General features: G+C 43.5%; 1 long non-coding RNA gene across 2 annotated transcripts in view; it reads right to left on the reverse strand.

Moving 5' to 3' along the window:
• Window positions 1–659: 659 nt before the first annotated feature.
• Window positions 660–25,199, reverse strand: part of LOC134734122 (uncharacterized) — a 194,889-nt gene continuing 170,349 nt past the window's right edge. For both annotated transcript variants that reach the window (XR_010117485.1, XR_010117484.1), the window contains 2 exons: window positions 8,362–8,441; window positions 660–768 (listed from right to left, as the gene is read on the reverse strand). This is a non-coding gene — a long non-coding RNA (uncharacterized lncRNA). The remainder of the gene's footprint in view (window positions 769–8,361; window positions 8,442–25,199) is intronic.

The following is a 25,199-nucleotide window of genomic DNA, read 5'->3' on the forward strand; positions in this document are numbered from 1 at the left end:
GAAGAATAAGAGGACTGACCACACACTCGACCTCCCTCAAATCCCACGCTGAGGGCTGACTTTCCCAAGGAGAGGGAAGAAATGAGATTTAAATTGGATCCGAGGTTGGCATTTTGAACCAGACTGGGCTGGACACTGAATGAATGTGATTGTTAGATTGTGGAATATACTTAAGATGGTCATTACAGGATGGGCAAAAGGGGTGACTGAAGAAAGACAAAATCTTATCATACTTGTTTCCCACCTACTTGAGACTCTTCAAGCCATTTTTGCAGCCATGAATTCTAGAAACTTTAATAATGTGTCTTCCTTTTGAAACACAAAATTTGGAGAAACTTAAAAATGGAGCAAGAGTGGTTGCCTTGTTTGGAGCAAAGATCTGAAAACTCTGAAACATTCTTCAAGCCTGGGGAGCTGCTTCTGAAGATTTGTTGATGCACAGTTTATTCGTTTTCTTTTTTTATTATTATTATACTTTAAGTTTTAGGGTACATGTGCACAACGTGCAGGTTAGTTACATATGTATACATGTGCCATGTTGGTGTGCTGCACACATTAACTCGTCGTTTAACATTAAGTATATCTCCTAATGCTATCCCTCCCCCTTTCCCCCACCCCACAACAGGCCCCGGTGCGTGATGTTCCCCTTCCTGTGTCCATGTATTCTCATTGTTCAATTCCCACCTATGAGTGAGAACATTCAGTGTTTGGTTTTTTGTCCTTGCGATAGTTTGCTGAGAATGATGGTTTCCAGCTTCATCCATGTCCCTTCAAAGGAAAAGACACATAAAAAGCTCATCATCACTGGCCATCAGAGAAATGCAAATCAAAACCACAATGAGATACCATCTCACACCAGTTAGAATGGCAATCATTAGAAAGTCAGGAAACAACAGGTGCTGGAGAGGATGTGGAGAAATAGGAACACTTTTACACTGTTGGTGGGACTGTAAACTAGTTCAACCATTGTGGAAGTCAGTGTGGCGATTCCTCAGGGATCTAGAACTAGAAATACCATTTGACCCAGCAATCCCATTACTGGGTATATACCCAAAGGATTATAAATCATGCTGCTATAAAGACACATGCACACGCATGCTTATTGCAGCACTATTCACAATAGCAAAAACTTGGAACCAAGCCAGATGTCCAACAATGATAGACTGGATTAAGAAAATGTGGCACATACACACCATGGAATACTATGCAGCCATCAAAAAGGATGAGTTTATTCGTTTTCTAATGGTGCTGTAACAAATTACCACACAGTGGTTGAAAACAACACAGCTTTATCATGTTATAGCTCTATAGGTTAGAAGTCCAACGTGGGACTCACTAAGCTAAAATCAAGATCTTAGGCCTTTCTGGAGGTCACAGAGGTGAATTTATTTCCTTGCCATTTTCAGGTTCTAGAGGTAGCCAACATTCCCACATTCCCTGGTCTGTGGCCCATTCTTCCATCTTCAAAATCAGCAATGGAAGGTTGAGACCTTCTCCCTGCACCACTCTGGCTTCTCTTCTGCCTTCCTCTTCCACTTTTAAGGACACTTGTGATTACATTGGGCCCACCCAGATAATCCCGGATAATCTTTAGATCTTCAAGTCGGTTGGCAACCTCAATTTCACCTGCAAGTGTAATTCCCCTTTTCCATGCAACCTAACATTTTTGCAGGTTCTCAGGATTAGGGCATGGACAACTTTGGGGAGCAATTATTCTCCTACCACATGTGGCTTACATATTATTGAATTCAACTTAATTTAACAAATGCATGCGATCCTCACAATACACCAGCCAAGCTTCAATCATAAGCCATCACCTTGCCTCACGGGAGTAGGGAGAAGCCCAGCTTACTGTCAACCATGAAAGGGAGCAGCCAAAACACTACTGGACATTGATCATGTCCGCAGGGCCAAATGAAAGCTGTTCAATCCCACTTACGCCCCAAGCAGGAGAGCCCGCAGGACACACGCCCTGCACTCACCCGCAGCTAGGATCTGAACTCCTTAGCTGCTGCCTGCCTCCACCCACATGCTCTGCTGATACCAGCACTTACCCTTTCCACTGATAAACATCTTATCAGCATGGCAGGTATCTGGCTTTCAAAATCCTAGATGACTATGACCAGTTTGAGGTGCTACAAGATGCTGCTGACTTAGGGAATAAGAAAGGTGGAGTGCCCTCTCATTAGGTTCCTGAGTGGTAAAGAGAGCTGGAGCCACCCTCCCTCCCATCTTCAGGGAGGCCCAGGGTGGGAGAGTGTGCTGGAGACTAGGACTCAGTGCTCTTAGCTGCGCCTCCTGGGATGGGAGATGCAGGCGGGGATCCTGGCAACTCTTCTGTATTTTGTCAGACTGATGTCTCGTCCTCACAGCTCCTGGCTCAGGGTGCACTGACAGTTTCTGTCTGGACTCCAGATATGGAAATGGGATTCTAGCCGTTGTTCCCTGCCATGCTGGCCCAGCCATACTGGGCCTTATGAGTGTCCTCGAGTGTTGAGGAGGTATGAAGAACAGAGCCCCTGTGGAGTGTCACCTCCTCACACCTTGCTGGGCCCTCTGGGGTCCAGGGAGTTCTCACCTCCATTAGGGCACCCTAGCAGGTTAGCTTGGCCCTAGGGTGGGGGCAGGGGCAGAGGCAGGGGTAGGGGCAGGGGCAGGGGCAGGGGCAGGGATTTGGTCAGGCATGACTCCTGGTCATTGGAATGCTTCCCCAGAGCACTCCCTCCCTCGGTCCTGTCATTGGGGCACTTTGAGGACAGCAAACTCACTGTTAGACCACTCTCAGCGATGGGCTCCTGGGCAGCTGAGACATCAGTGAGGGATTCCTTCCCCACTGCAGCACAGCCATCCCGCCCAGCTGTTTTATACAAAAGCTCTCATTCTGTTTAAGAATGCTCACCAGCCTGCTGGCAAGGGTGAGACGGCCTGTTAAGCCAGAACCTCAAGCTGTTGGGACTTGTTTACCCTTCTGAAGAGTGAGATGGGCCCGTTGTGCCCTAGAATCACAATACCACCGTGACCTTGATTCAGAGAATGAGATGGGTCTACCCTTTCCTAGAAATACAATATGAGGCCTTGGCATCACCTTTCCCTGAGAACATTCATTCATTTAAGACGGGATCATCTTTCCCCTAAGAATGGATGAACTGAAGGCCTTCCTTCCAAAGCACAAAAATCCACAAATCCACTCTAAGCACATTTTTTATAATGAGCACTATGACTTTCATAATGGAAAAAAAATCACCTGTATTTTTAAATGTTTGAATAGCAAGGCCATGTAGATTGCAGCCAGATGAGATCACATTCCCAATTCAAACAAGCAGTTTCCAGTGTTCAGACACTTTGGTGGAGCTGTAGCCTGACAATAATTTTGCCACGGTTGTTTTAGGGATGAGTACACAGGAAAGTTTCCTACCTCAGAAAGAACCCTGGACTAAGTCAGAAGACCTGGCTGTCAGCTCCAGCTCTTTCTCTTTGCTGATGTGAACTTGAGCCTTGGTTTCTCCCTCTGTCAGTTGGGGAGAGGGATGTAGCCCCGCCTGCCTGCCATAGGGTGTTGTGAAATTCTGATGAAATAAGGCCCGTGAAAGAGTGTCATCAGGTGGCCCTGGAGAGAAAAAGTGGCTGAGAATCCCCTGCAATGCTGGTGATTCTATCAGGCAACAGTAGCAGAGCATTTACCTGCCCATCACTCCCGCCGCCCTCAAGCACAGCTTCCAAGGGACGCCCTCAGCCGGGACTAGGACTCCAATGGCAAGGCGGGATGAGACTGGGAGACTGGCAGGGCCGGAGGCCGGCTGCGCCCTGATTTCCTTCTTGGCTTCAGTGAGAGTTTCCACCCAGTCTGGCAGGGAGGTAGCGCCAGGATCTTCTTCAGGAGCATGTTTCCAGGTGAGGAGTCATTTAGGGAACCATACCGCAGGGATCCCCCACTCTCAGCTGGACCCTTGGAGCCAGACTTGCCGACAGCCATAGAGGTCGTCATGCGCTGCCGCCCTAAGACTGCATCCTCTAATACTGCTCCTTCCCAGCCATGCATGTTGATCCTGCTCAGCAAGAATCAGGGAGCTCTGCCGGGCGCAGTGGCTCACGCCTGTAATCCCAGCACTTTGGGAGGCCGAGGCGGGTGGATCACGAGGTCAGCAGATCGAGACCACGGTGAAACCCCGTCTCTACTAAAAAAATTTAAAAAAAAATTAGCCGGGCGCGGTCGCGGGCGCCTGTAGTCCCAGCTACTCGGAGAGGCTGAGGCAGGAGAATGGCGTGAACCCGGGAGGCGGAGCTTGCAGTGAGCCAAGATCGCGCCACTGCACTCCAGCCTGGGCGACAGAGCGAGACTCCGTCTCATAAAAAAAAAAAAAAAAAAAAAAAGAATCAGAGAGCTCTGTATCTGGACTGCAAACAGCTGACTTCCTAGAGAACTGCTTTCATGAAACTGTGTTTTAGTGTGTGATGGAATGTAGGCTTATGTTGAAGCTGAGAACAGAAGCAGCATCTGTTTTCTGAGTCTACTAGGAAGATAGTCATTGCCTTGGCCTTGTCATAAAGACTTAGTTTCCCTTTTATCTTTGGTTTTCTCTTCACCTTTACATAACTCACGGCATTCTGCTGCATTTTGTGTATTCTCGTACACCATCCTCAGTCCTCTGTGAAAGGAAGAAGGGTATTGCAGCTGATGCTCTCAGTGTCCCACCCTTATCCTTTGGACAAGTCCTGCCAACCAATTGCCTGAACCTGCATTTGCTCCTGAGGTTTCTCCCCTCTCTTGACTAGAAACTGGGGAAGGCGGCATAGTCTAGATGCTGTGGAATGAACACATCTCCAGCAGCAGCTCTGCAATTTATATCTAAATATCCCAGCTTCCTCATCCTCAGGTGGAATAATTTCTCAGCATGTGTTTTGTATCTTTCCCCAGAGTTTCTAGGGTTAAGCTCTAGTGGCTTACTGTGGCAGCTGACTTCATAGGCTCCCTTTCCTTCTAGGGACCCCTTCCCCACTTCCTGGCAAGAACTACTTGCACCTCCCAAATACACTCTCTCTAGAAGCAGATCTTGAATCTTTGCTTGAAGATCCACTTCTAGGAGAATCTAAGCTAAAAGGGATATGAATAAACAGAAATGAATAGAAACCAGTAAAATGTCTTATATATTACAAATAATCAAATAAATGTTTGTTGCGTTAAGGAGATAACAATGCAATGTATTCTCAATGCTTAGCGCAGACATGAGTGCAGAGGAGATGTTCAATAAATGCTTGAAAGGAGGTAAAATGATCCTGGTTAAGCACAGGTTGGATGATCACCCAGAGGGTGTATCACAAATGGGCTTGAAGAATCATTGACTAAGTGGACAAGCCAAGCTTTGAGGATTCATGTAGATTAGAGTTCTATGGGTATGACCTGTTACAATGGAGGTGGGAGCCTTCTGAATGCTAAGAATGGGGCTAGCTTGGGATTTTCAGTTAGCCTTTCTTATTTCTGTAGTGAATTTTCTTTGATTACACAAAATTTGTTTCAAACACCTTTACTGAGATAGAATCTATACACCATAATACTCACATTTTATAGTATAACATTCAGTGGTTTTTAGTATGTTTATAGATTGTATATCTAATTCCAGAATACCACCTTCCCCAAAGAAACCTGTACCCATTAGCCATCACTTCCCATTCCAACTCCCCCAAGCCCCAGCCAAGCACTGATCTATTTCTACAGATTTGTTTCTACAGATCTGTTTCTACAGATTTGCCTTTCATAGACATTTCGTATAAATGTAATACTATAATATGTGATCTTTCGTGACTGGGTTCTTTTACTGGGCATAATGTTTTCAAGGCTCATCTATGTTGTAGCATGAATCAGTACATCATCTTTTTTATTGCCAAATAATATTCTCTTATATGAATACATCACATTATGTTTATCCATTCATCAGTTGATAGACATTTGGACTCTTTCCACTTTCTGGTTATCATGAATAATGCTGCTATGAACATCCATGTACAAGTTTTTATGTGGACCTATGTTTTCATTTCTCTTGAGTATATACATAGGAGTAGAATTGCTGGGGCATATGGTAACTCTATGTTGAACTTTTTCAGGAACTGCCAAATTGTTTTCCAAAGTAGCTGCACCATTTGCACTCCCAGCAGCAATAGAAGAGGATTCTGATTTCTCCACATCCTCACTAATGTTTATTATAGTCTTTCTTTTCTAGTATATTCTCCTAGTGGGTATGAAGTGGCATCTTATTATAGTTTTGACTTTTCCCTAATGACTAATGATGTTGAGCAGAATTTCATGTACTTAGTGAACATTTGCATATCTTCTTTGGAGAAATGTCTATTCAGAGCCTCTGCCCATTTTAAAATTGTGTTACTTGTGTTTCTTATTGTTAAGTTGTAAGAGTTCTTTATGTATTCTGGATACTAGACCCTTATCAGATATATGATCTGCAAATATTTTTTCCCACTCTGTGGTTGTTTTTTCACTTTCTTCACAGTGTCTGTTGAAGCACAAGAGTTTTCCATTTTGATGAAATCCAGCTTATCTATTTTTGTCTTTGGTTGCTTTTGCTTTTGGTGTCACGTCTAGGAAACCATTGCCAAATCCAAGGTCATAAAGATTTACATCTAAAATTTCTTCTAAGAGTTTTTTTAGTGTTAGCTCTTATATTTAGGTCTTTGATCTTTTCAAGTTAATTTTTGTACATGGTGTAAGGTAGGAATCCAACTTCATTCTTTTCTATGTGCATATACATTTATCCTAGAACACTTTGTTAAAAAGAGTATTCTTTCTCCTAGTGAATTATCATGGCACCCTTGTCAAAATTAATTGACCATAAATGCAAAGGTTTATTTCTATATTCTCCATTTGATTTCATTCATCTATATATATCTATCCATATAGCAGTACCACACTGACTTGATTACAGTAGCTTTGCAGTAAGTTTTGAAATTGGGAAGTGTGAGTCCTCTAACTTTGTTCCTCATTTTCAAGACTGTTTTGGCCATTCTGGGTCCCTTGGATTTCCATATGAATTTTAGTATCAGCTTGTCAAAAATTTCTGAAACAAAGCCAGCTAGGATTTTGACAGGGATTTTGTTAGTCTTGTATATCAATTTGGGGAGTGTGGTCATCTTAATATTAAGTTATCTGGTCCACAAACATCAGATGTCTTTTCATATATTTAGATCTTCTTTCATTTTCTTCAACAGTATTTTGTAATTTTCAGTGTACAAGTCTTGCACTTCTTTTGTTAAATTTATTCTAAGTATTTTATTCTTTTTGATGGTATTGTAAATGGAATTGTTTCTTAATTATATTTTTGTTTGCTCATTGTTAGTGTATAGAAATGAATTGATTTTTGTATGATCCTACAAAATTTCAAAATCTGTTTTTTTCCTCTTCAAAATCAAGAATCATTATTTCCAAGAAATGTTTTCTCCATCTTAAGGCAAGAGATTATTTGAAGCCTGCCATAGAGCACCCAAAGCTTAGGGTTGTCCTTGAGAGAAAACAAAAAATTCTTGGTGTCGGGAACTGTAGCACATGGTTTACTTAGTCTTTAAGATAAGGTAGGCTTACAGAAACTCGTGAACTTTAAAATGTCTGAGAAGTCCTTGAGCACAGAACACAGATCTGGGAGTAGTACAAACCGGTTACAAAATGAAACATTAAGCTCAAAGAGCTGGTAGTGTAATGACATGTGCAGAAGAAATGCATGTTAAAAAAATAAAAACAAGACAAATAAGTACTCTCTCAGGGAAAATGAGTATATGCATTCCACTACCAACTTTGGGCATTGGTTATGAAATTCAGAGTTTGGTTAGATTTTAGGGTCATCCAGCCTTCTCCTCTGAATCTGCAATTAAGAAAACTGAGTCTGGGCTGGGTGCAGTGGCTCACGCCTGTAATCCCAGCACTTTGGGAGGCCGAGGTGGGTGGATCAGAAGGTCAGGAGTTCAAGACCAGCCTGGCCAATGTGTTGAAACCCCGTCTCTACTAAAAATACAAAAATTAGCCAGGCATGGTGGTGCGAACCTGTAATCTCAGCTACTCGGGAGGCTGAGGCAGAGAATTGCTTGAACCCAGGAGGCAGAGGTTGCAGTGAGCCCAGATCGCGCCACTGCACTCCAGCCTGAGAGACAGAATGAGACTCTGTATCAGAAAAAAAGAAAAGAAAAGAAAAGAAAACTGAGTCTGGAAAGGTGAAGCGGCTTGGGGTCCTATACAGGAAAAAAAGCACAATTTGGAAACAAATTACCCAAGACATTACCACTATGAGACTTTGGGAAAGGTTGCTTAACTTCCATCAACGTTAATTCTTCACCTGTGAAAAAGGAAAAAAAAAGGATGTCTACCTTGCAGACTGGTTGTAGGAAATCAGTTGTTCAGTCAATACTCTTTCCTGGGCGTCTTGTGCCAGGCACTGCATTCGGTGCTGAGGATAGAGTGGAGAACAAAAGACACACAGCTCATGACCACAAGAAGAGCAGTTTCAGGATGAGAACTAAATGGGATAGATAGGTAATAGGGTGCGAGGCTTAGCCTTTTTTCTCTGGCTCATTGTGTTTGCTCAGTTATTTTTCCCAAAGGTGGAGGCCTTATTGTAGTACTCTTTTGTTTGTTTGTTTGTTTGAGACAGAGTTTCACTTTTATCGCCCAGGCTGGAGTGCAATGGTGTGATCCTGACTCACCGCAACCTCCGCCTCCTGGGTTCAAGCGATTCTCCTGCCTCAGCCTCTCAGGTAACTGGGATTACAGGTGCCCACTGCCATGCCCAGATAATTTTTGTATTTTTAGAAGAGACAGGGTTTCACCATGTTGGCCAGGCTGATGTTGAACTCCTGGCCTCAGGCGATCTGCCCACTTTGGCCTCCCTTCCAAAGTGCTAAGATTATAGGTGTGAGCCACTGACCCCAGCCTGTACTCATTTTTTGAATCCTGAGTGCCAAGCCCAGTGCTAAACACATGGTAGACTCTCAATAACTGTTGAACTCAACAAATCTTCTTCATTGTACCCCAAGTCAAAGGAGGATTTTAAACACATAAAGGAAGAACAGAGTTTGGCATGGTGAGGATGTAGAGCATTTCAGGAGGAGGTGATGACCAGCATGAAAGCCTGGCATTAGGCCAGGTCCTGGTCCCAAGCAAAAGGTAAATGTATCAGTTGAGCAAAGGTTTATTCTATTCTATTTTTTAAGTTGAAGGTAATCTCTTGATAAAACAAAACAAAAAAGCTTTCTGGTCCCTTCTTCCTTCTAGTCACATTCACATGTGACTGTCTTTTCCCACACAATAAATCAGTTTAGCTAGGAAGACTAAGTTTTAAAATAGAAATAAATGTACTTTATATCAACATCACTCTGAGAGAAAAATAAAAGCAAACCATCACAAGTTCGAGCCTGTCCAAACTGGGATGATAAGAATGATGAAGGGAATAAAATTACAGGGAGAAGGGAATTCAGGCACAGGAACAGGAGTCCAGGCCCCCAGGGCATCATTGGGGATTTCTGTATGGGAAGGCCCCCTCATTCTTCCTGCTGGGGCTGCAACAGCTTGTGGTTTGCAGTCCTGCTGGGAGGGGGCAGAGAGATCAGAAACCAGACTGGGAGCGAGGAGCAGCTGATTATCATGAACCATGTATCAGGCATTACACAGACCAGCCAGGTCCCTAATCTCTCCTTGCCTCATAAAAATCAGCCCTCTACAGACCTTATGAGAGAGTGAAAAAAGAGTTGATGTTGAAAACAGCACTCAAATGGGAAGCTAGAGGGCTGGATTTTGGATTCGACCCTGCTGCTCCTTGGTTGTATGATCTTGCTGGACTTACCTCAACTCTGAATATCCGTTTCCTCGTTTGTAGAATAAGAAGCTGGAACCAGATGAGGTGTGTTAAATCCCAAGAGTATTTTGTAATTTTGTAATTTTCAGTGTACAAGTCTTGCACTTCTTTTGTTAAATTTATTCCTAAGTATTTTATTCTTTTTGATGGTATTGTAGATGGAACGCCCATTTAGGGAGTAAGGGAGTGCCCCTTTACTGTATCTCATCCATGGCAGCATGACTAATTAATCGCCCCCCACTCTCCTTCCAACAGGCTGCCTGAGCTCCTTCACAGACCAGTGTTGCACAGAACCAACACCAATCATTTGGAACTGGAGTGCAAAATACAGCTTACTTGCCATCCTCAAACAGATGTACAAGGCTTTCTTATGTGATTCTAAATCATTTTCTCTAGGTTTGTCCAGGCTTCCCACTGCAGTTGCCACGCAGCAGAAACTGAATGATTCCATAAAGTCAAGAAATAACCATGATGGCTCTTTGTAAGTGTAAGCTTGGTGAATACTATTATTTTGGTAGAGGACTCCCAACACTGCCGTCACGCAGTGAGAGCTTGCTGAAGGAAGGGGGTCTCCTACTGAGCTTGGTCAGGGATGGTCCAGGTGGAGGCTGAGTAGCAGGAGAGACGTGGAGAAAGAATTTTGAAATCCTGCTCCCCTGAAATAAAAGCTTGTGCTTCTGTGCTATGATTAATTCCATTCCATGCAATAATCATTAGAGCAGGATTGCTAGGGAATTAGCAGCTGTTAGTCTGGATGAGTTTGGACAGGCACGTGTCACTTATACAATGCAAACGGGGAAGGGCTTTGAAGTGTATGAAACTGGTCTCCATCCAGTTCTACTCAAGGAAGCACAGTGCAGGGCTTGTTAGACACAGCAAAGTGGAGACTCTTTCTCAAGGTGATCTAATTTCCAGGGTTGGGTGGCCTGGAATACTTCCCCTGGGTCTCATTCCATCTGCCTGGCTGTCCTTGCTTTCCCTCACAGCTGCTGCCTGGCTTCTGACCCTGAGCCTGGCCGCTGGGTGCCTGGGACCAGAGTGATTGCTGAGTGGGGAGGAAGATGACACTTGTTTAGAAGTGTCCCCTGGAAAGCTAACTCATCCCCCAAAGAATTCAGCATTTGGAGCTGTGAATTGGAGTTCTTAGGAATAACCACACCCACCTTTTGAGAGCCTAACCCCACCCCCACCACCCCTTCTCCTCTTTCACTGCTATGCTGTTGTCCACAGGACTCACCACCAGTCAGCATCCTATGTTTTAATGATTGGTGTGTTCAGGGTCTCTCTCCCCTTTCCGGCACAGAAGCTCCATGAGGGCGTGCGCTTTTGTCTGTTTTGTTCACAGCCATTTCTTCAGTATTTACAATAGTCTCTGAAACTTACTAGGCACCCAACAAGTATTTGTTAAATGACTGAATCCATTCCTCTATTCAATATTTTGTTCATCCAGATAAGAAAACCTTTATTGAATACCTGCTGAATGTCAGGAATTATTCCTCGGGTCTGGGATTGGGGTCTGGGAGGAGATTTGAAAAGATAAGGAAAGTTCCACTGAGGATTAGAGGAAAGGGTAAAATGACAATACCCTTCTTTGTGGGTCACTTCATAGTTTACCAAGTGTTCTCATGTCCACTGTTTGCTTGTGCTTCAAGTCAGCCTTTTGAGGTAAGTGTCCTTATCATTGTTTCTCAGAGGAAGAAATAGAGGTTCACAGAAATTAGGTAACTTATCCAAAATCACGTAGCTACTAAGGAGTAAAGCCTGGGCCTTCACTAAATATGTAAATGTTGCTTTCGGCATCTGGCCATGACCCTCCCTCTCTACCCCAAGTCTCTCTAGCAAGCTGCTTTCCAGAGAGGCAAAGCTGTTCCAGCAATCATGGTTTGACAGAAGTCCCTGACAGAACAGAATATCACATGAGTGATGGCAAACCTTTTTTTTTTTTTTTTAAATATACCTTGGCTTGAGATTAGAGTAGTAATAAGCTCTAAAAACAGTAAATTCATCATGATTCTTGCCCACAGGATGAGAAAGCATGCATGGAAAAGAAACATTCAAGTTTGGAATCAGAGTTTCCAAATAACTAAGGTTTTGGAATCAGTCAGAATATCCATAAGCAGATTTGTGATCTTATTTCCGGGGGATTCCTGGTTTGGATTGTGAGTGAGAGTCAAATCTGTTTCTGACCAAGTTTTGGCTTTGATTTGCCTAGTGAGGTACTCCCTTTTCCCAGACCTCCAGGAATCTAGTGCCCTAGTCCTGAAACTGGTGACTGGGAACACTTGGAAATTCTTGTGATTGAGCAACTGAGGACTCCAAGTAAACCCCCAGCAGTCAGGACACACCCTGTGTGTGAGTTAGTCCTGAGATCACTGAAGGAAGTTTAAATTCTGGTTCCAAGAAAGTGCCTGTTTATCTTTGTGTGTTACAGGATCATTGGAGGTCCAGGGCAGCGTTCCCGGCCTGCCTCACATAGGAGAGTGAGGCGTGAGTGGGCTTCACTACAAATAAGGATCTTTCAAGTGATAAAAAATATTCTGGAATTATACAGTACTAATATTGCACAACTTTGTGACTATACTTTGAACCATTGAGTTGTACACTTTAAAAAGTTGCATTTTATAGTATGTGAATTATATCTCAATTTTAAAAATCTGGCAGAGGGAGACAAAATAAATAAAGTAATTAGGTAATATGAGAAAAATCAGTAACACAGTTAAACTACTTTGTTTGGAGACCATCTTTGTATCCCTTGGGAGAGCCTGCTGGATTCCATTCTAAACCTACCACGCTGAAGAGTATGAAATTATGAAGCAGGAATGTGTACACTGTTATCTATTCCTACTTTTCTCCCTGTAGTACCTCCCACCTTGCCTTGTATGTTCATTTTTGCCTCATAGACTAGGGTTTCTCCAAGTGTCACCTGAGTCCAGTTGCATCCCAAATCTCTTCTAATGCTTGTACAAAATTCTTGGGCCTCACTCCACATACACTGAAACAGAAAGGCCGTGGGTATAACTCTGGACTTGACATTTTTAACAAGTTACCCACCTATAAAAAAAATACTATTACTAATAATAGTAGCTTTTACCTATAAAATACTACTAATATGTGCAGGCACCATTCCAAGTGCTTTACATAAACTGACTTATTTAATCCTCAGCACAATCTATGACTAGGTACTATTATTGTCCCCATTTTACAGATGAGTAAACTGAGATACTGATAGATTAAGAAACTTTCCCAAAGGCATAGAACTATTAAGTGCAGAGCTGGGAGTGAAACGCAGGCAGTCTAGCTTCAGACTGCAAGCTTTCCACCAGGGCACAATACCACCTCTTCTCCCCATTGATTCTTATGCTTCAGTCTAAGACTCACTGCAATGATTATTATTTAATGCATCACTTGCACCTGCAAAAATAAAAATCTATGTCTCTGCCTTTGATGTGGAAATTTACAAAACCCAGTCATCTTAAGGGGAACATGCCAAGCTGGTGTGAGATAGTAAGTTTGGAAATTTGGACATGAAACTAGTACACCTTTGGGAAAAGCATCACGCCCACCCCCCACCCCCAATTAATGAACTGCAATGATGCAAACCACCCAGAGAAGAGGCCTGTCTGCTGCAGGAGAAACCTGGCCTGAGTTCCATTCCGAAGCCTGGACCAGCCTTCCCCCATGGTGCTTCTGACTCACCAGGGCAAGGTGGGGGAGCCTTATTTGTGGGTGTCATTGTTCTTGTCACAGAACTTGGTCAGGCCTGTTAGGAAGTCCCAGCCAGCTTCAGGTTGTCTACTGATGGCCCAGGCCACTTTCAGGCTGGAATTGGGTCTCACAGCTTCTGTGTGGCCAGAGTCACCAGGGCCACAAGGGCCAGGGTTGGCTCCACATCACATGGGCACCTTCCAATGCAACTCTCCCAGGTGACAGGAGGCACACTGACAAGAGCTTGGTGTTGGATGTTGGAAAGGGCACTAGCCTGGGATGAGAAGACATAGGAAAAATTTCTGCATCTGCCCCTATCGGTGGGTACAATGGGCAGTCATGCAGCCTCTAGAGCCTCAGACACCTCACCTGTAGAATAAGGAAAATACTTCCCAGCCAACGCCTCTGCAGGTGGCTAAGATGACTGATCAAGAAAACATCAGTGAAACTGCTTCCTCCAGCATTGGCGTCATTCTGAATTGCCAATCTATAACTCTGTGTCTGGCCTTCCTCATCTCTAAAGGACTGGCATTTGCTCACTCATTCAACAAATATTAATTGAGTGAACGTGTGACTTTCCACGTAGATAACATGGAGAGCTGCAAAGTGACTAATAGGCATCTGAAGGCTAATGTAGTTGAAGCAGAACTCTTGTTTCTCCAGGAAACCTGCCCCTCTTCCAGCTTGCCCCATCTAGGAAAGAGCATCCATATCCATCCACTTGCTGAAGCTAAAACTCAGGAGTCAGCTTTAATTTCTCCCTTCCTTCTTTCAATCCCTGAGCAAAGCCTTGAACATACACTTGAGTCTCTCTCCCACTTGCAACACCGCATTCCAGTCCAGTGCCACCATCCGGCTCTTCATCCATGGCACCACCTCCTTGTCAGTCTCTCTGCTTCTTTTCAGGGGCTCTATACTCAGCAGGCAGGACAAATCACATCACATCCCTCCCCTGCTGGGAAGTCTGCAGTGGCTTCCCAGTGCACTTGAACTAAAAGCCATGCTGTCAAGGCCCAACATGACCTGGCCCCTTCCCCTCCTACACGGCTCTCCTTTACTGTGTTCCAGCCACTCAGGCCAGCCTACTTACTCACCCCAGCAAGCCAAGCTCATTCCCATCCCAGGCCTTTGTGCTATCCTGGAGTGCTCTTCTGCCAGAACATTGCCTGACTCCTTCTCATCACCTAGGTTTCAGTTCAAGTAGCATATCCTCAGAGAAGCCACCACTCCCTGTCCTGAATTACTCTCTACCCCTTTATCTGTCCTAGTTTCTGTTATGATCTGGTATCGCACCTGTTAGGATCTGATGTTATCCTATTTTTATTTTTTTTATTTTATTTTTTATTTTTATTTATTTTTTTGAGACAGAGTCTCGCTCTGTCGCCCAGGGTGGAGTGCAGTGGCGCAATCTCGGCTCACTGCAAGCTCCGCCTCCCGGGTTCACGCCATTCTCCTGCCTCAGCCTCTCCGAGTAGCTGGGACTACAGGCGCCCGCCACCACGCCCGGCTAATTTTTTTTTTTTTGTATTTTTAGTAGAGACGAGGTTTCACCGTGGTCTCGATCTCCTGACCTCGTGATCCGCCCGCCTCGGCCTCCCAAAGTGCTGGGATTACAAGCGTGAGCCACCGCGCCCGGCCGATGTTATCCTAATTATGTGTTTATCTACATGTCAAGTGTCTGTTGTTCCCCTCAAATATACTCTGTTTCACAAGAAAGGCACTTTGTCTGGTTATCCCCAGCTCCTAATGCTTGACACATAACTGGCACTTAACAAATATTTCTCAAAGGGATGAACTGATATTACTATTACTGCACTGCTTTCAAATACATTTGTCTTATTCTGAAAAGAATTTCAGGGGGTTATAGAACTGAATAAAATGGAATAAGATTTGTAAAATACTAGCCTAGGAAATTAGGTTTTTTAAGAAAGAGGGTAGGATACTTAGAAGAACTCTTAGCCTTGCATTGTCCCTGGGCTCAGCCCCGGGAGCGCCTCTTCTCCACCCTCACTCTACCCCCACCTGCCCTTTATTCTGTCATCTGCTCTAGGCCATGGCTCCAAATACCAGCAGTGTGTTTCTGTTCAGCCAGATGTCTACCTGAAACCCAAGTTCACTCATCTCCACTTGGGGTCTAAGAGGCCCCTCACTCCTAGCGTGTTCAAATCTACTGCCCCAGATTCCCTTCATGGGAGAGCATGTAGTTAAAGACACTCTATCCTTCCAATTTCTCAGGGTCATTCTCGGCCCCCTCCTGTCCTTCGTGCCCCACACTGTATCTGTCAACAAATCCTGTTACCCGGAATGTGACGTCTTCCCACCTACCACCACGCTGGCTCAGGACACCATCTCCTCTGAGTTCCTGCAGGAGTCTCCTGAGTGGTCTCCCTGCTTCTACCTCTGTCTCCTATGTCTGCTCTCAGCTCGTTAGCTAGAGGGATCCTTTGAAGTTATGCCAGTCCTCTGCTCCAAACCCTCTAATGGCTTCTCATCTTACGCAGTGTGAAGGCCCAAGTACAGCAAAGCCCTCTGCGGCTCGACAGGAGCTGGCTTCCGGTTACTTCTGGGACCCTATCGCTGCCTCACCCACTCCACTCCAGCCACACCCTCCTCCTTGCTGTTTCTTCAACATGCTGGGCACGCTCCTGCCTCAGGGTTTTGAACTCCCTGTTTCCTATCTCTGGGATGCTTTTTCTTCCCCGGGGATCTAGACAGCACACGCCACTCCTTCAGGCTTTGCTCAGATGGCACCTTCTCAGTCAGTGCTTCTCAGACCTCTGCTCTATTTAAAATGTATTTTCAGAGTAGTATCTAGAACAGTGTTTGGTGGGTAGCAGGTACTCAGTAACTACTTGTTGTTGAATGAATGCAGATGAAGAAGAGTGAGGCAAAGGCATGAAGCACACACTTCAAGGTCTTTATATTGCTTAGTATTGAGCCACAAACTTGCCGCTCCACTTTCTAACAGTCAGCACACACATGAAACAGCTTCAGTTATGCCCATTACAGTACCCGTCTATAAAATCCAATCACACCATTTGTTCAGGAAAAACGTAATAACTCTTCCTAATACCGAGATCAGAGAGAAAGCTCTCCCATTATCCTTTCTGAAGAGGTTGTAATCAAAGTCCTCAGTTCAGAGCACTAGAAAGCTGCAGCGACAAGGAGCAGAGTGCTTCTTATTACATTTTCCAGTGTGGTTGATGCCTTAAACCAGAGTATAATTAATATAAAAGCAGGGCCAGAACAGTGTGGTGCCGAGATGCAGCTTTCTTTCGAACGGATCCAGGAACAGACCTAGAGTAGCAGGAACAGATCTACACTCCCAGAAACAAACCTGGAGTACCCAGGATCAGGCATGCTTTATGGCTCTTGGCAGTGCCTCTCAATGAAGCTTGCATTTGCTGAGAAATTGACAGGTAGTTTATGAGAATGGGTCATTCTTGGAGTGTCATGGAGATTGTACCAATATAGCTCTAGAAGCACGACCATGGTCCATGTACATGCATTCCCTGGAGCAATGCAGTGCACAATCTGTTCAACTGAGTGAGGCATTCCCATTTATGACGCTGGATAAGTGTAGAGATCTAGGCTTTAACTAGTAGCCAAAGCCAAAGGTGGCTTGCCACATATGTACAAAAGATGCAGTGCCAAAAAAGGATACATAATATCTCACGTACTGCAGAAATGGGCTAAAGGAACAGTAGTGGGCAGGGCCAAGATGCTCCATAGAAAGAACCTGGAGTTGGGCTATCAGAGAATGGCTACAAGAATACTAGGGTGAAAATGCTCAAAGCAGTTGAAACAAAATATACTCCCTCATGCCAGCTATAAAAGATCTCCGCAGAGCTCCCACTGACCCACTCACTTGAGCTGTGTGGTTTTTCTTCAGTGCACAGTTGCAAAATAAACATCAAGGTAGGGCCGGGCACAGTGGCTGACGCCAGTAATTCCAAGACTTTGGGAGGCCGAGGCAAGCGGATCACGAGGTCAGGAGTTCCAGACCAGCCTGACAAACATGGTGAAACCCCCGTCTCTACTAAAAATACAAAAATTAGCCAGGTGTGGTGGCGTGCGTCTGTAATCCCAGCTACTCAGGAGGCTGAGGCAGGAGAATTGCTTGAACCTGGGAGGCAGAGGTTGCAGTGAGCCAAGATTGCATCACTGCACTCCAGGCTGGGCAACAGAGCGAGACTCTATCTAAAAAAAAGAAAAAAAAGCCAGGCACGGTGGCTCACGCCTGTAATCCCAGCACTTTGGGAGGCTGAGGCAGGCGGATCACAAGGTCAGGAGATCGAGACCATCCTGGCTAACACAGTGAAACCCAATCTCTACTGAAAATACAAAAAAAAAAAAAAAAATTAGCCAGGCGTAGTGATGGGCTCCTGTAGTCCCAGCTACTTGGGAGGCTAAGGCAGGAGAATGGTGTGAAGCCAGGAGGCAGAGCTTGCAGCGAGCCGAGATCGCGCCACTGCACTCCAGCCTGGGCGACAGAGCGAGACTCCATCTCAAAAAACAAACAAACAAACAAACAAACAAAAAACATTGAGGTAGATGGCTGAATTACATTGCTATTTGAGATTGCTAGCCGTAAACTATTAAATCAGAAGCAGTTACCAGAACTGATGACTGCAGTAAGGTTTCCCACTAAGAAATTTGATTCTATAAAATTTACAGTAATACAAATACAAATATTCACTCCACTGGGGTTCACACTCAGTTCTTCTGTCCAAGGGCTCCTAATTTGCACATGACAGGAAGATCAGTATTTCCCTGTGTCCATGTGTAAGAAGTACATTTCTTGAATTTTTGTGGTAAGTCAAGGACTTTCATGAGAGTTAATTTTCACATGCATACATCCCCCAAAGATATATTTTGTCTTTCATTTATTGGAAGATATGAAGAAATTACATGATAATTAAGCTGAAAAATATGCAATGTGGCGATGACTAAGCAAACACCTCAGCTTTCGTGGTGGTCATTATCACAGCTGACTGGAGTCCCCAGGAATGCATTCATTCAGAGTCAAACCTGTGTTGAGAGCCTACCATTGCCAAGCCCCGTGCTAGGCATTTTTCTGAGGATGGGTTGGGAGTGGGGAGTGGAGATAAAGATCGAGAAGACATGACCCTTGACCTTAAGGAGATCCCCATCTAGTGGAAGAATCATAACTTTCTCATCTGAAAGTTCATCTAGCCCTGCAAGGCAGTGCATGGTGAGTATGCATTTCAGGATGCACCTTGTATGATCTCTGTGGATGAGAGGGGTCTGGGTCTTCCAAGGGAGGTAGGCCTTGAGCTGGTCTTGAAGAAGGTTAGAATATGGAAAACTGGGTCTCATAGAGGGGAGCAAATCACCAATCTCATTCCTCTGATTGCTAATCAGAGAGAAATTAAATTTGTAGGGCTTGGTGGTGCAGACCTGTAATCCTAGCACTCTGGGTAGCTGAGACAGGAGCCAGCCAGCCTTCTTTCTTTCTTTCCTTCCTTCCTTCCTTCCTTCCTTCCTTCCTTCCTTCCTTCCTTCCTTCCTTCCTTCCTTTCCTTCTCTCTCTCTCTCTCTTTCTCTCTCTCTCTTCTTACGAGACAGGGTTTCCCTCCGTCACCCAGGCTGGAATGCAATGTTGCAATCACGGCTAACCGCAGTCTTGACTTCCAGGACTCCAACAACCCCCCCAACTCAGCCTCCCAAGTAGCTGGGACTACAGGCATGCACCACCACACCTGACTAACTTAAATTATTATTATTATTATTATTATTATTATTATTTGTAGAGACAAGGTCTCACTCTGTTGCCTAACTGATACACCTCAGGAGCAGCTCCTGGGGTTCCCTCCTCCTAACACATACAGCCCAACATGGCTTAGCCAGCAAGAAGGAAGGAAAGGAGCCAAGGACAAGAGCATGCTTATGATGAGCCAGGCATTCTTCTAATCACATTACCCACAACTCTAACCTCCCCCTGACTCTGCCAGGCAGGAGCAATTGCAATTGCTCACTTTTAGTAATCAAGGAGCAGAGGTGCAAAGATTTTCTAAGTCACACACAGTTAATAGGCAGCAAAGACCAACCACCCTGATAGGTCTGATGCTTTCTACTACTCACACACAACCAAGTGTGGACAAGGAGGGCCTCAGAGAACTGGATCAGGTGTCCTCATGGGTCTCTCTTCACTCCAGGAGGATAAGAGAAAGCATCTCCAGTGTTCTATTGAATCCAAGCAGGAGCAGATTATTTAGGGAAGCCTGGGGCGGCAGTCCTTTAGAACTGGAAGGAAACTCGAAAAATGTCCAGTTCAACCTTGTTTTACAGAAGAGGGAACTGAGGCCTAGAGAGGTAAAGTGATTTGTCCAAAGTTAAGTGATGCCTACATAGTTTATGGCTCTTCTCCCCACAGTGTACTGCAAATCTTACATCCATGACCTTCATGGACACTACGCAAATTAGGTTATGCCCTTTCTTGCAGGTCTTTTCTGTGTCTGTCTGGGTTCAAGAAGCAGGAAATGATGGAAAGTGCTCTGTGTTGACAAGGGACTTGTCCATTCTGGGTCCTTTGCTCTCCTGCAGGTCACAAACTCCCCACCTCATGTTCTCCCCTTTCATTCCCACTCTGCTTTCAGGAAAGGATTGGACAGGTGACACCTTGGTAGGAATTTAAATCATATCATTGGGCACTATGTTCATTTAGCCTGTCTCTCCAATCATCAATGAAAAACTTCATCCTCATCAAAGAGACTTCAGGCCCAGCCACAGATTGGTTTTTTGGAGGGGTGGGGTGGGGTGGGGAGGGGGCAGGTGGTGATAGCAAGGCTAGGAGGGAGGGGGTCATGGGTGAGATCCGATACGCTTAATAGAGCAGCAGTCACTCCAAGCAGCTTTGTACCCTGAGGATCCTATCCAAGTTGGTCTTCGTGTCGGAGCTCAACGTTGCCTTACAGAAGATGTTTTGGTGATGAAATAAGAGCTTTGGTATCTGTTTAGGCAGCTCACGCATTCCCACAAGCCTCCTGACTTGGGCAGGCTGAGTCAGGGACAGGCCTATTTGCTAGATAAACTCAGAGAGTTACAGGTTTCTCAAGACTTTATAAATCCATCCCGTGTGGGAGTACTTCCCTTTCCTTAAATGGATTATTAGAAAAGATTGGATGCAAATCAAGAATTCAATTTCTAACCAAGCAATTTTCCACCCACACAGAGAACTCATTTTAGCGTAGGTAACTTCTAATAAATAAAAGATTTTCTTCAACCCCGAGACTGACTTCTCATTAAAATGAGGTGGGACTCTACAGGGGTCCTTTAAGGGTCCCTGTCTGGGTGCTGAAATCCAACATGTCATAGTTTAAAAGCACCGTAGACACAGCAAATGAACCTATGCACTCTCATTTGCTGCTCACACCTTCGCTGGGATGAAGGCTGCTGAGTGAGCTCTACACTTGGCAAGGAAATGTGGAGCAGGTTGTACCCGAGAACGTCCATAATTCCCACCTCTCATCAGACAGGTGTGGCATCAAATCCTGGCCCAGACACAAAAGCTGGATGACTTTGGACAACATACTTAATCTCCCTGAGCCTGGGGCTCTTCTAGGTCTCGAAAACAGGGGCGCTAACACCGACCTCCAAGTGCTGCTGTGAAGACCACACAAGATACCTGTGTAAAGCCCCTGGATATAGTAATCACTCTGTTTCTTGCTAGCAATTATTATGTAAGGAACTTTTCTAAACATGTTTTTCTTTTTCTGTTCTCACATGAGGTTTTTTCCTGATCATGTAGAAAACTATGATGGTAGATGTTTTGGAAAACACAGAAAGCCATAAAAAAGAAAATAAAAATTGTCTGTGTTCCCAACACTCAAAAAGAATCACTATTAACATTTTGATATACTTTAATTTCATAACATCCATACACACATGCACACATACTTCTATATAGTCACACACATATAATTTTGTGGTTGAGAATGTATACTGTGTTTTCTTTTTTCACCTAACATTATATTTTGAGCATTTTCTTATATCATTAAAAATTCTTAAAAACATCATGTTCAACAGTTTCAAAACAATAATAGTTTTTTTCTGTCTTAATTTCATTGTATACAATTCTTTGTGTTTCTGATTATTTCATATTTTTCTTTTTATTCCTAATTTTGCAGATGAATTGACTGATCAAAGCACATGAACTTTTTAAAAAAGAGTATCTAATAAATTTACTCCAATAAAGAAAGCTTAAATTATACAGAACTGAAAATATTAGAAATCTATATCTAATTAAATGTGTATAAATTAGCCAACTCTGTAGACATTTCTAGTTAAGAATTCATAAAAATACATATTAATTCTTTCCTTTTATGTAGAGATAACACATGCCTACATGACATGATGACCCTGGCCAAAAAAAAATCAGATGCTAAAAATATTCTCAAGTTGTAAAAATGATGTGAAAAACATTTCAGTGACAACATTCTTCATGAATATAAACCTCTGATTTAATTCCTCTGATTTACCTTTGAACATGCAGAAGCACGATGGTTTTAAATTTTTTTTTTAATGCGGTGGTCAGGATTATCATCAAACAAATATTTTACAGATATTGGTATCATAACACATCGGCTTATTATTTAAGGCTTTTTGCATGCACAATATCTCATTGTGAGAAAAACAATTTTAATATTGGTTATTTGCCATAATTTTTTAAACTTTCAAAGCCTTTTCACCATAAGAGAATAGCTGCACACATTTTCTTATAAAATATAATCTTTAAAAAATTAACTAAGATTGGTCTTTATGGTTCCTAGTAATAAGTCCTTGTCTTATTTTTTCATATAGTATAAATTATATGCTTATGTAATATGCAGGACTGCATTAAGACCTGGTAGTTCCTAAACAATGTTACCAAATAACCACATAAAAATGCACCAAAGTTCAAGTATCTTTGTAGTATCCTTCCACCTAATTGAAGCTGAAGCTGTTCCTTTTGGGTATTTTTCTACTTCAGTATGAAGTATATTGTTAGAATTTCATTAGTGGGTTCATTATGTGGCTTTTTAAAGACAAAAGTGGTTTTGATTTCTCCCATAGTTCACAATTCTGACGAGATATTTTCTTGGAAGTCATATAGTCAAGGGATGTTTTGAATAACCAAACACTCTTTAGTAGCTGTAATCTCTCAATGCCACTGTTACAAATAAGTGTTTATAGCCTTTGCTATAATAGCAGTATTTCCCAGATGGTTTACCTGTTCCCATAATTCACGTCATTGTTTTAAAATCTGAATATTTCCATTATTATAATTTGTTTGATTATAATCCTGACCACCACATTTTAATGACTGATTGAATCCAGTTTAAACGAATTATTACATATTTTCTTCAAATTTACTTTTAAATAGTGACTTTGCTAGTGGTACCAAATCTATACAGCGGCCATGTAAGGTGTATTGCTTTTGTTCCTGTAAACTATTGGTGAGCACAAGAAGGCAATCCACCAAACTCCAAGATCTCCTATCCTCACCAAATAAGGTACAAATTCACTCACACATCTTTTTCTGCAAAAAGTTAAAGCTACTTTCAATCTCAAATTCATGTTCAGCAGAACTTGTGCAACTGTTTCAAGGTCCTGGGAAACCTTAGGGAAAGCCCGCCATATTTTGATAATAGGCCGTCTAAAAAATCAGAATCACTGGAGTTAACCAGATATATTTAACTATCATGGTGTAACTTTTCCGGCAGGTGGCCTACACAAGCCAGTTCATTTTCTTTACTTGTCATGCCCACAGCCCCCACTTGAAGAGGAATGCTCCTTTCCATAGGAAAGATTTGAGATTTGGAAAAAAATGATGAACTTTCTTTCTGCAACAGGTGCCCTTACGTAGTTTATGTGGGCATTTCCTAGCTTGTCCAATTGTTCTAGTTACGTAAGCAGCCAACTGTCTTGGAAATTTCTTAAGCTCCTTCATGTTCTTATTAGTCAAAGTAGAGATCCTTTTTCTAAGACCATCAATGAAATGATCCTCAATAATATTAGAAAATTCCCATTTTTAACATTGGGGTTTCAGATGTTGTATTTCCTAAACATCAGTGCCTCAGGTTACTGCAGCTGTTCAGCCCAGTCCTGGCATCCACCAGGCAGCCCTCTCAGGCCTGTGCAAGACCTGCTAGGAGAGCGCCCCTTGGGCGGGGGGAGAGGGGGCACTTCCCTGACTCCACCCAATGCTGGTTCTGCCCTTTTCCAGTGGGTCGGTGGGTCGTGAAGGACCTTAAGGAGGGGGAAGAGGTACAGTCTATGAGCTATTAAGGCAGTAGTGGAAATTTGCTGTCCAGAAAATTTGTACGAACTCAACTTCCATCAACAGGGGAGAAAAGTAAAGCTTTGGGAACCTTTGCAACTTTCCCATGCCTGTTCTTGTTTGCTCCTATGGCAATTAACAATGAAAGCCAAAAAGGCAAGGGGGTCTGTGAAAGATGTCAGAGAACCAGAAAGGGGAGATTGGGAAGTTGGTCCTCATTCCCAGGCTCTGGAAAGCAATAGCAGGAAATTGAATAGATGAAAAAAGATTTACAAAGGCCTGAGGGATAGAAGAAAGAGGGATGTGGGGATGGCAAGGAGGTGCCTCTCGGTGTATATTTTCACCCCTGGATGACACAGAATGTCCTTGGGGCAAGGTGGCAGCCCTGCTCCTTTGCACTGAGTTCTAAGTGCAGTGCTGGGCACACTATGGAGCCCAGGAAGTACCGTGTAACGATGGGCTCCCCTGAGCCTGGAGGAGGACATGGAAAGTGGATTTTTAAAATGGTCATCTGCAAGAAAAATCCAGAGTGGAATTCTTGTGTCTGGTCAGCTCTATGGACAATTAGGAGCTAGTGTTGGTTGGAAGAGACATAGGTGCCTTTAGACCAGCTCTCTACCTCTGGCTCACTCTTTTGGCTTGGTTTGGTTTGGTTGGTTCAATTTTTATTTTATTTATTTTTTAATTAACAAATAACAACTGTACATATTCACAGAGTAGGTAGTGATGCTTCTATACATATAATAAATGGCGACAGATCAGGGTAATCAGCATGTCCATATCTCAAACATTTATCATTGTGTTGGGAACATTCAATATCCTCCTTCTAGCTATTTGAAGCTATATAATGTATACTGTTAGCTAGGTCATCCTACAGTGGTATTGAACACCAAAACTTATTCCTCCTAGCTAGCTATAATTTTGTACCTTTTAACAAATGTCTCCCCAACCCTCCCTTCCCCCTACCCTTTCCAGCCTCTAGTATACGCTGTTCTACTTTTTACTTCTTTGAGACAGCTTTATTTATTTATTAAGCTTCTACATATGAATAAGGACATGTGGTGTTCAATTCTGGTCCTGGCTTACTTCACTTAACATAATGTCCTGTAGCTCCATCCATGTTGCTGGGAATGACAGGATTTCATTCTTTTTTATGGCCTAATAGTATTCCATAGGGCTTGTTCTTAACAGACTATGTGAAGGAGGCGATCATCCAGGCTTTTTGGTCTTATAAAACTTAATCCGGCTGGGCACAGTGGCTCATGCCTGTAATCCCAGCACTTTGGGAGGCAGAGGTGGGCGGATCACGAGGTCAGGAGATCGAGACCATCCTGGCTAACACGGTGAAACCCTGTCTCTACTAAAAA

The sequence above is a fragment of the Symphalangus syndactylus genome, chromosome 12 (genome assembly GCF_028878055.3).
Source record: "Symphalangus syndactylus isolate Jambi chromosome 12, NHGRI_mSymSyn1-v2.1_pri, whole genome shotgun sequence".
Classification (NCBI taxonomy): Eukaryota; Metazoa; Chordata; class Mammalia; order Primates; family Hylobatidae; genus Symphalangus; species Symphalangus syndactylus.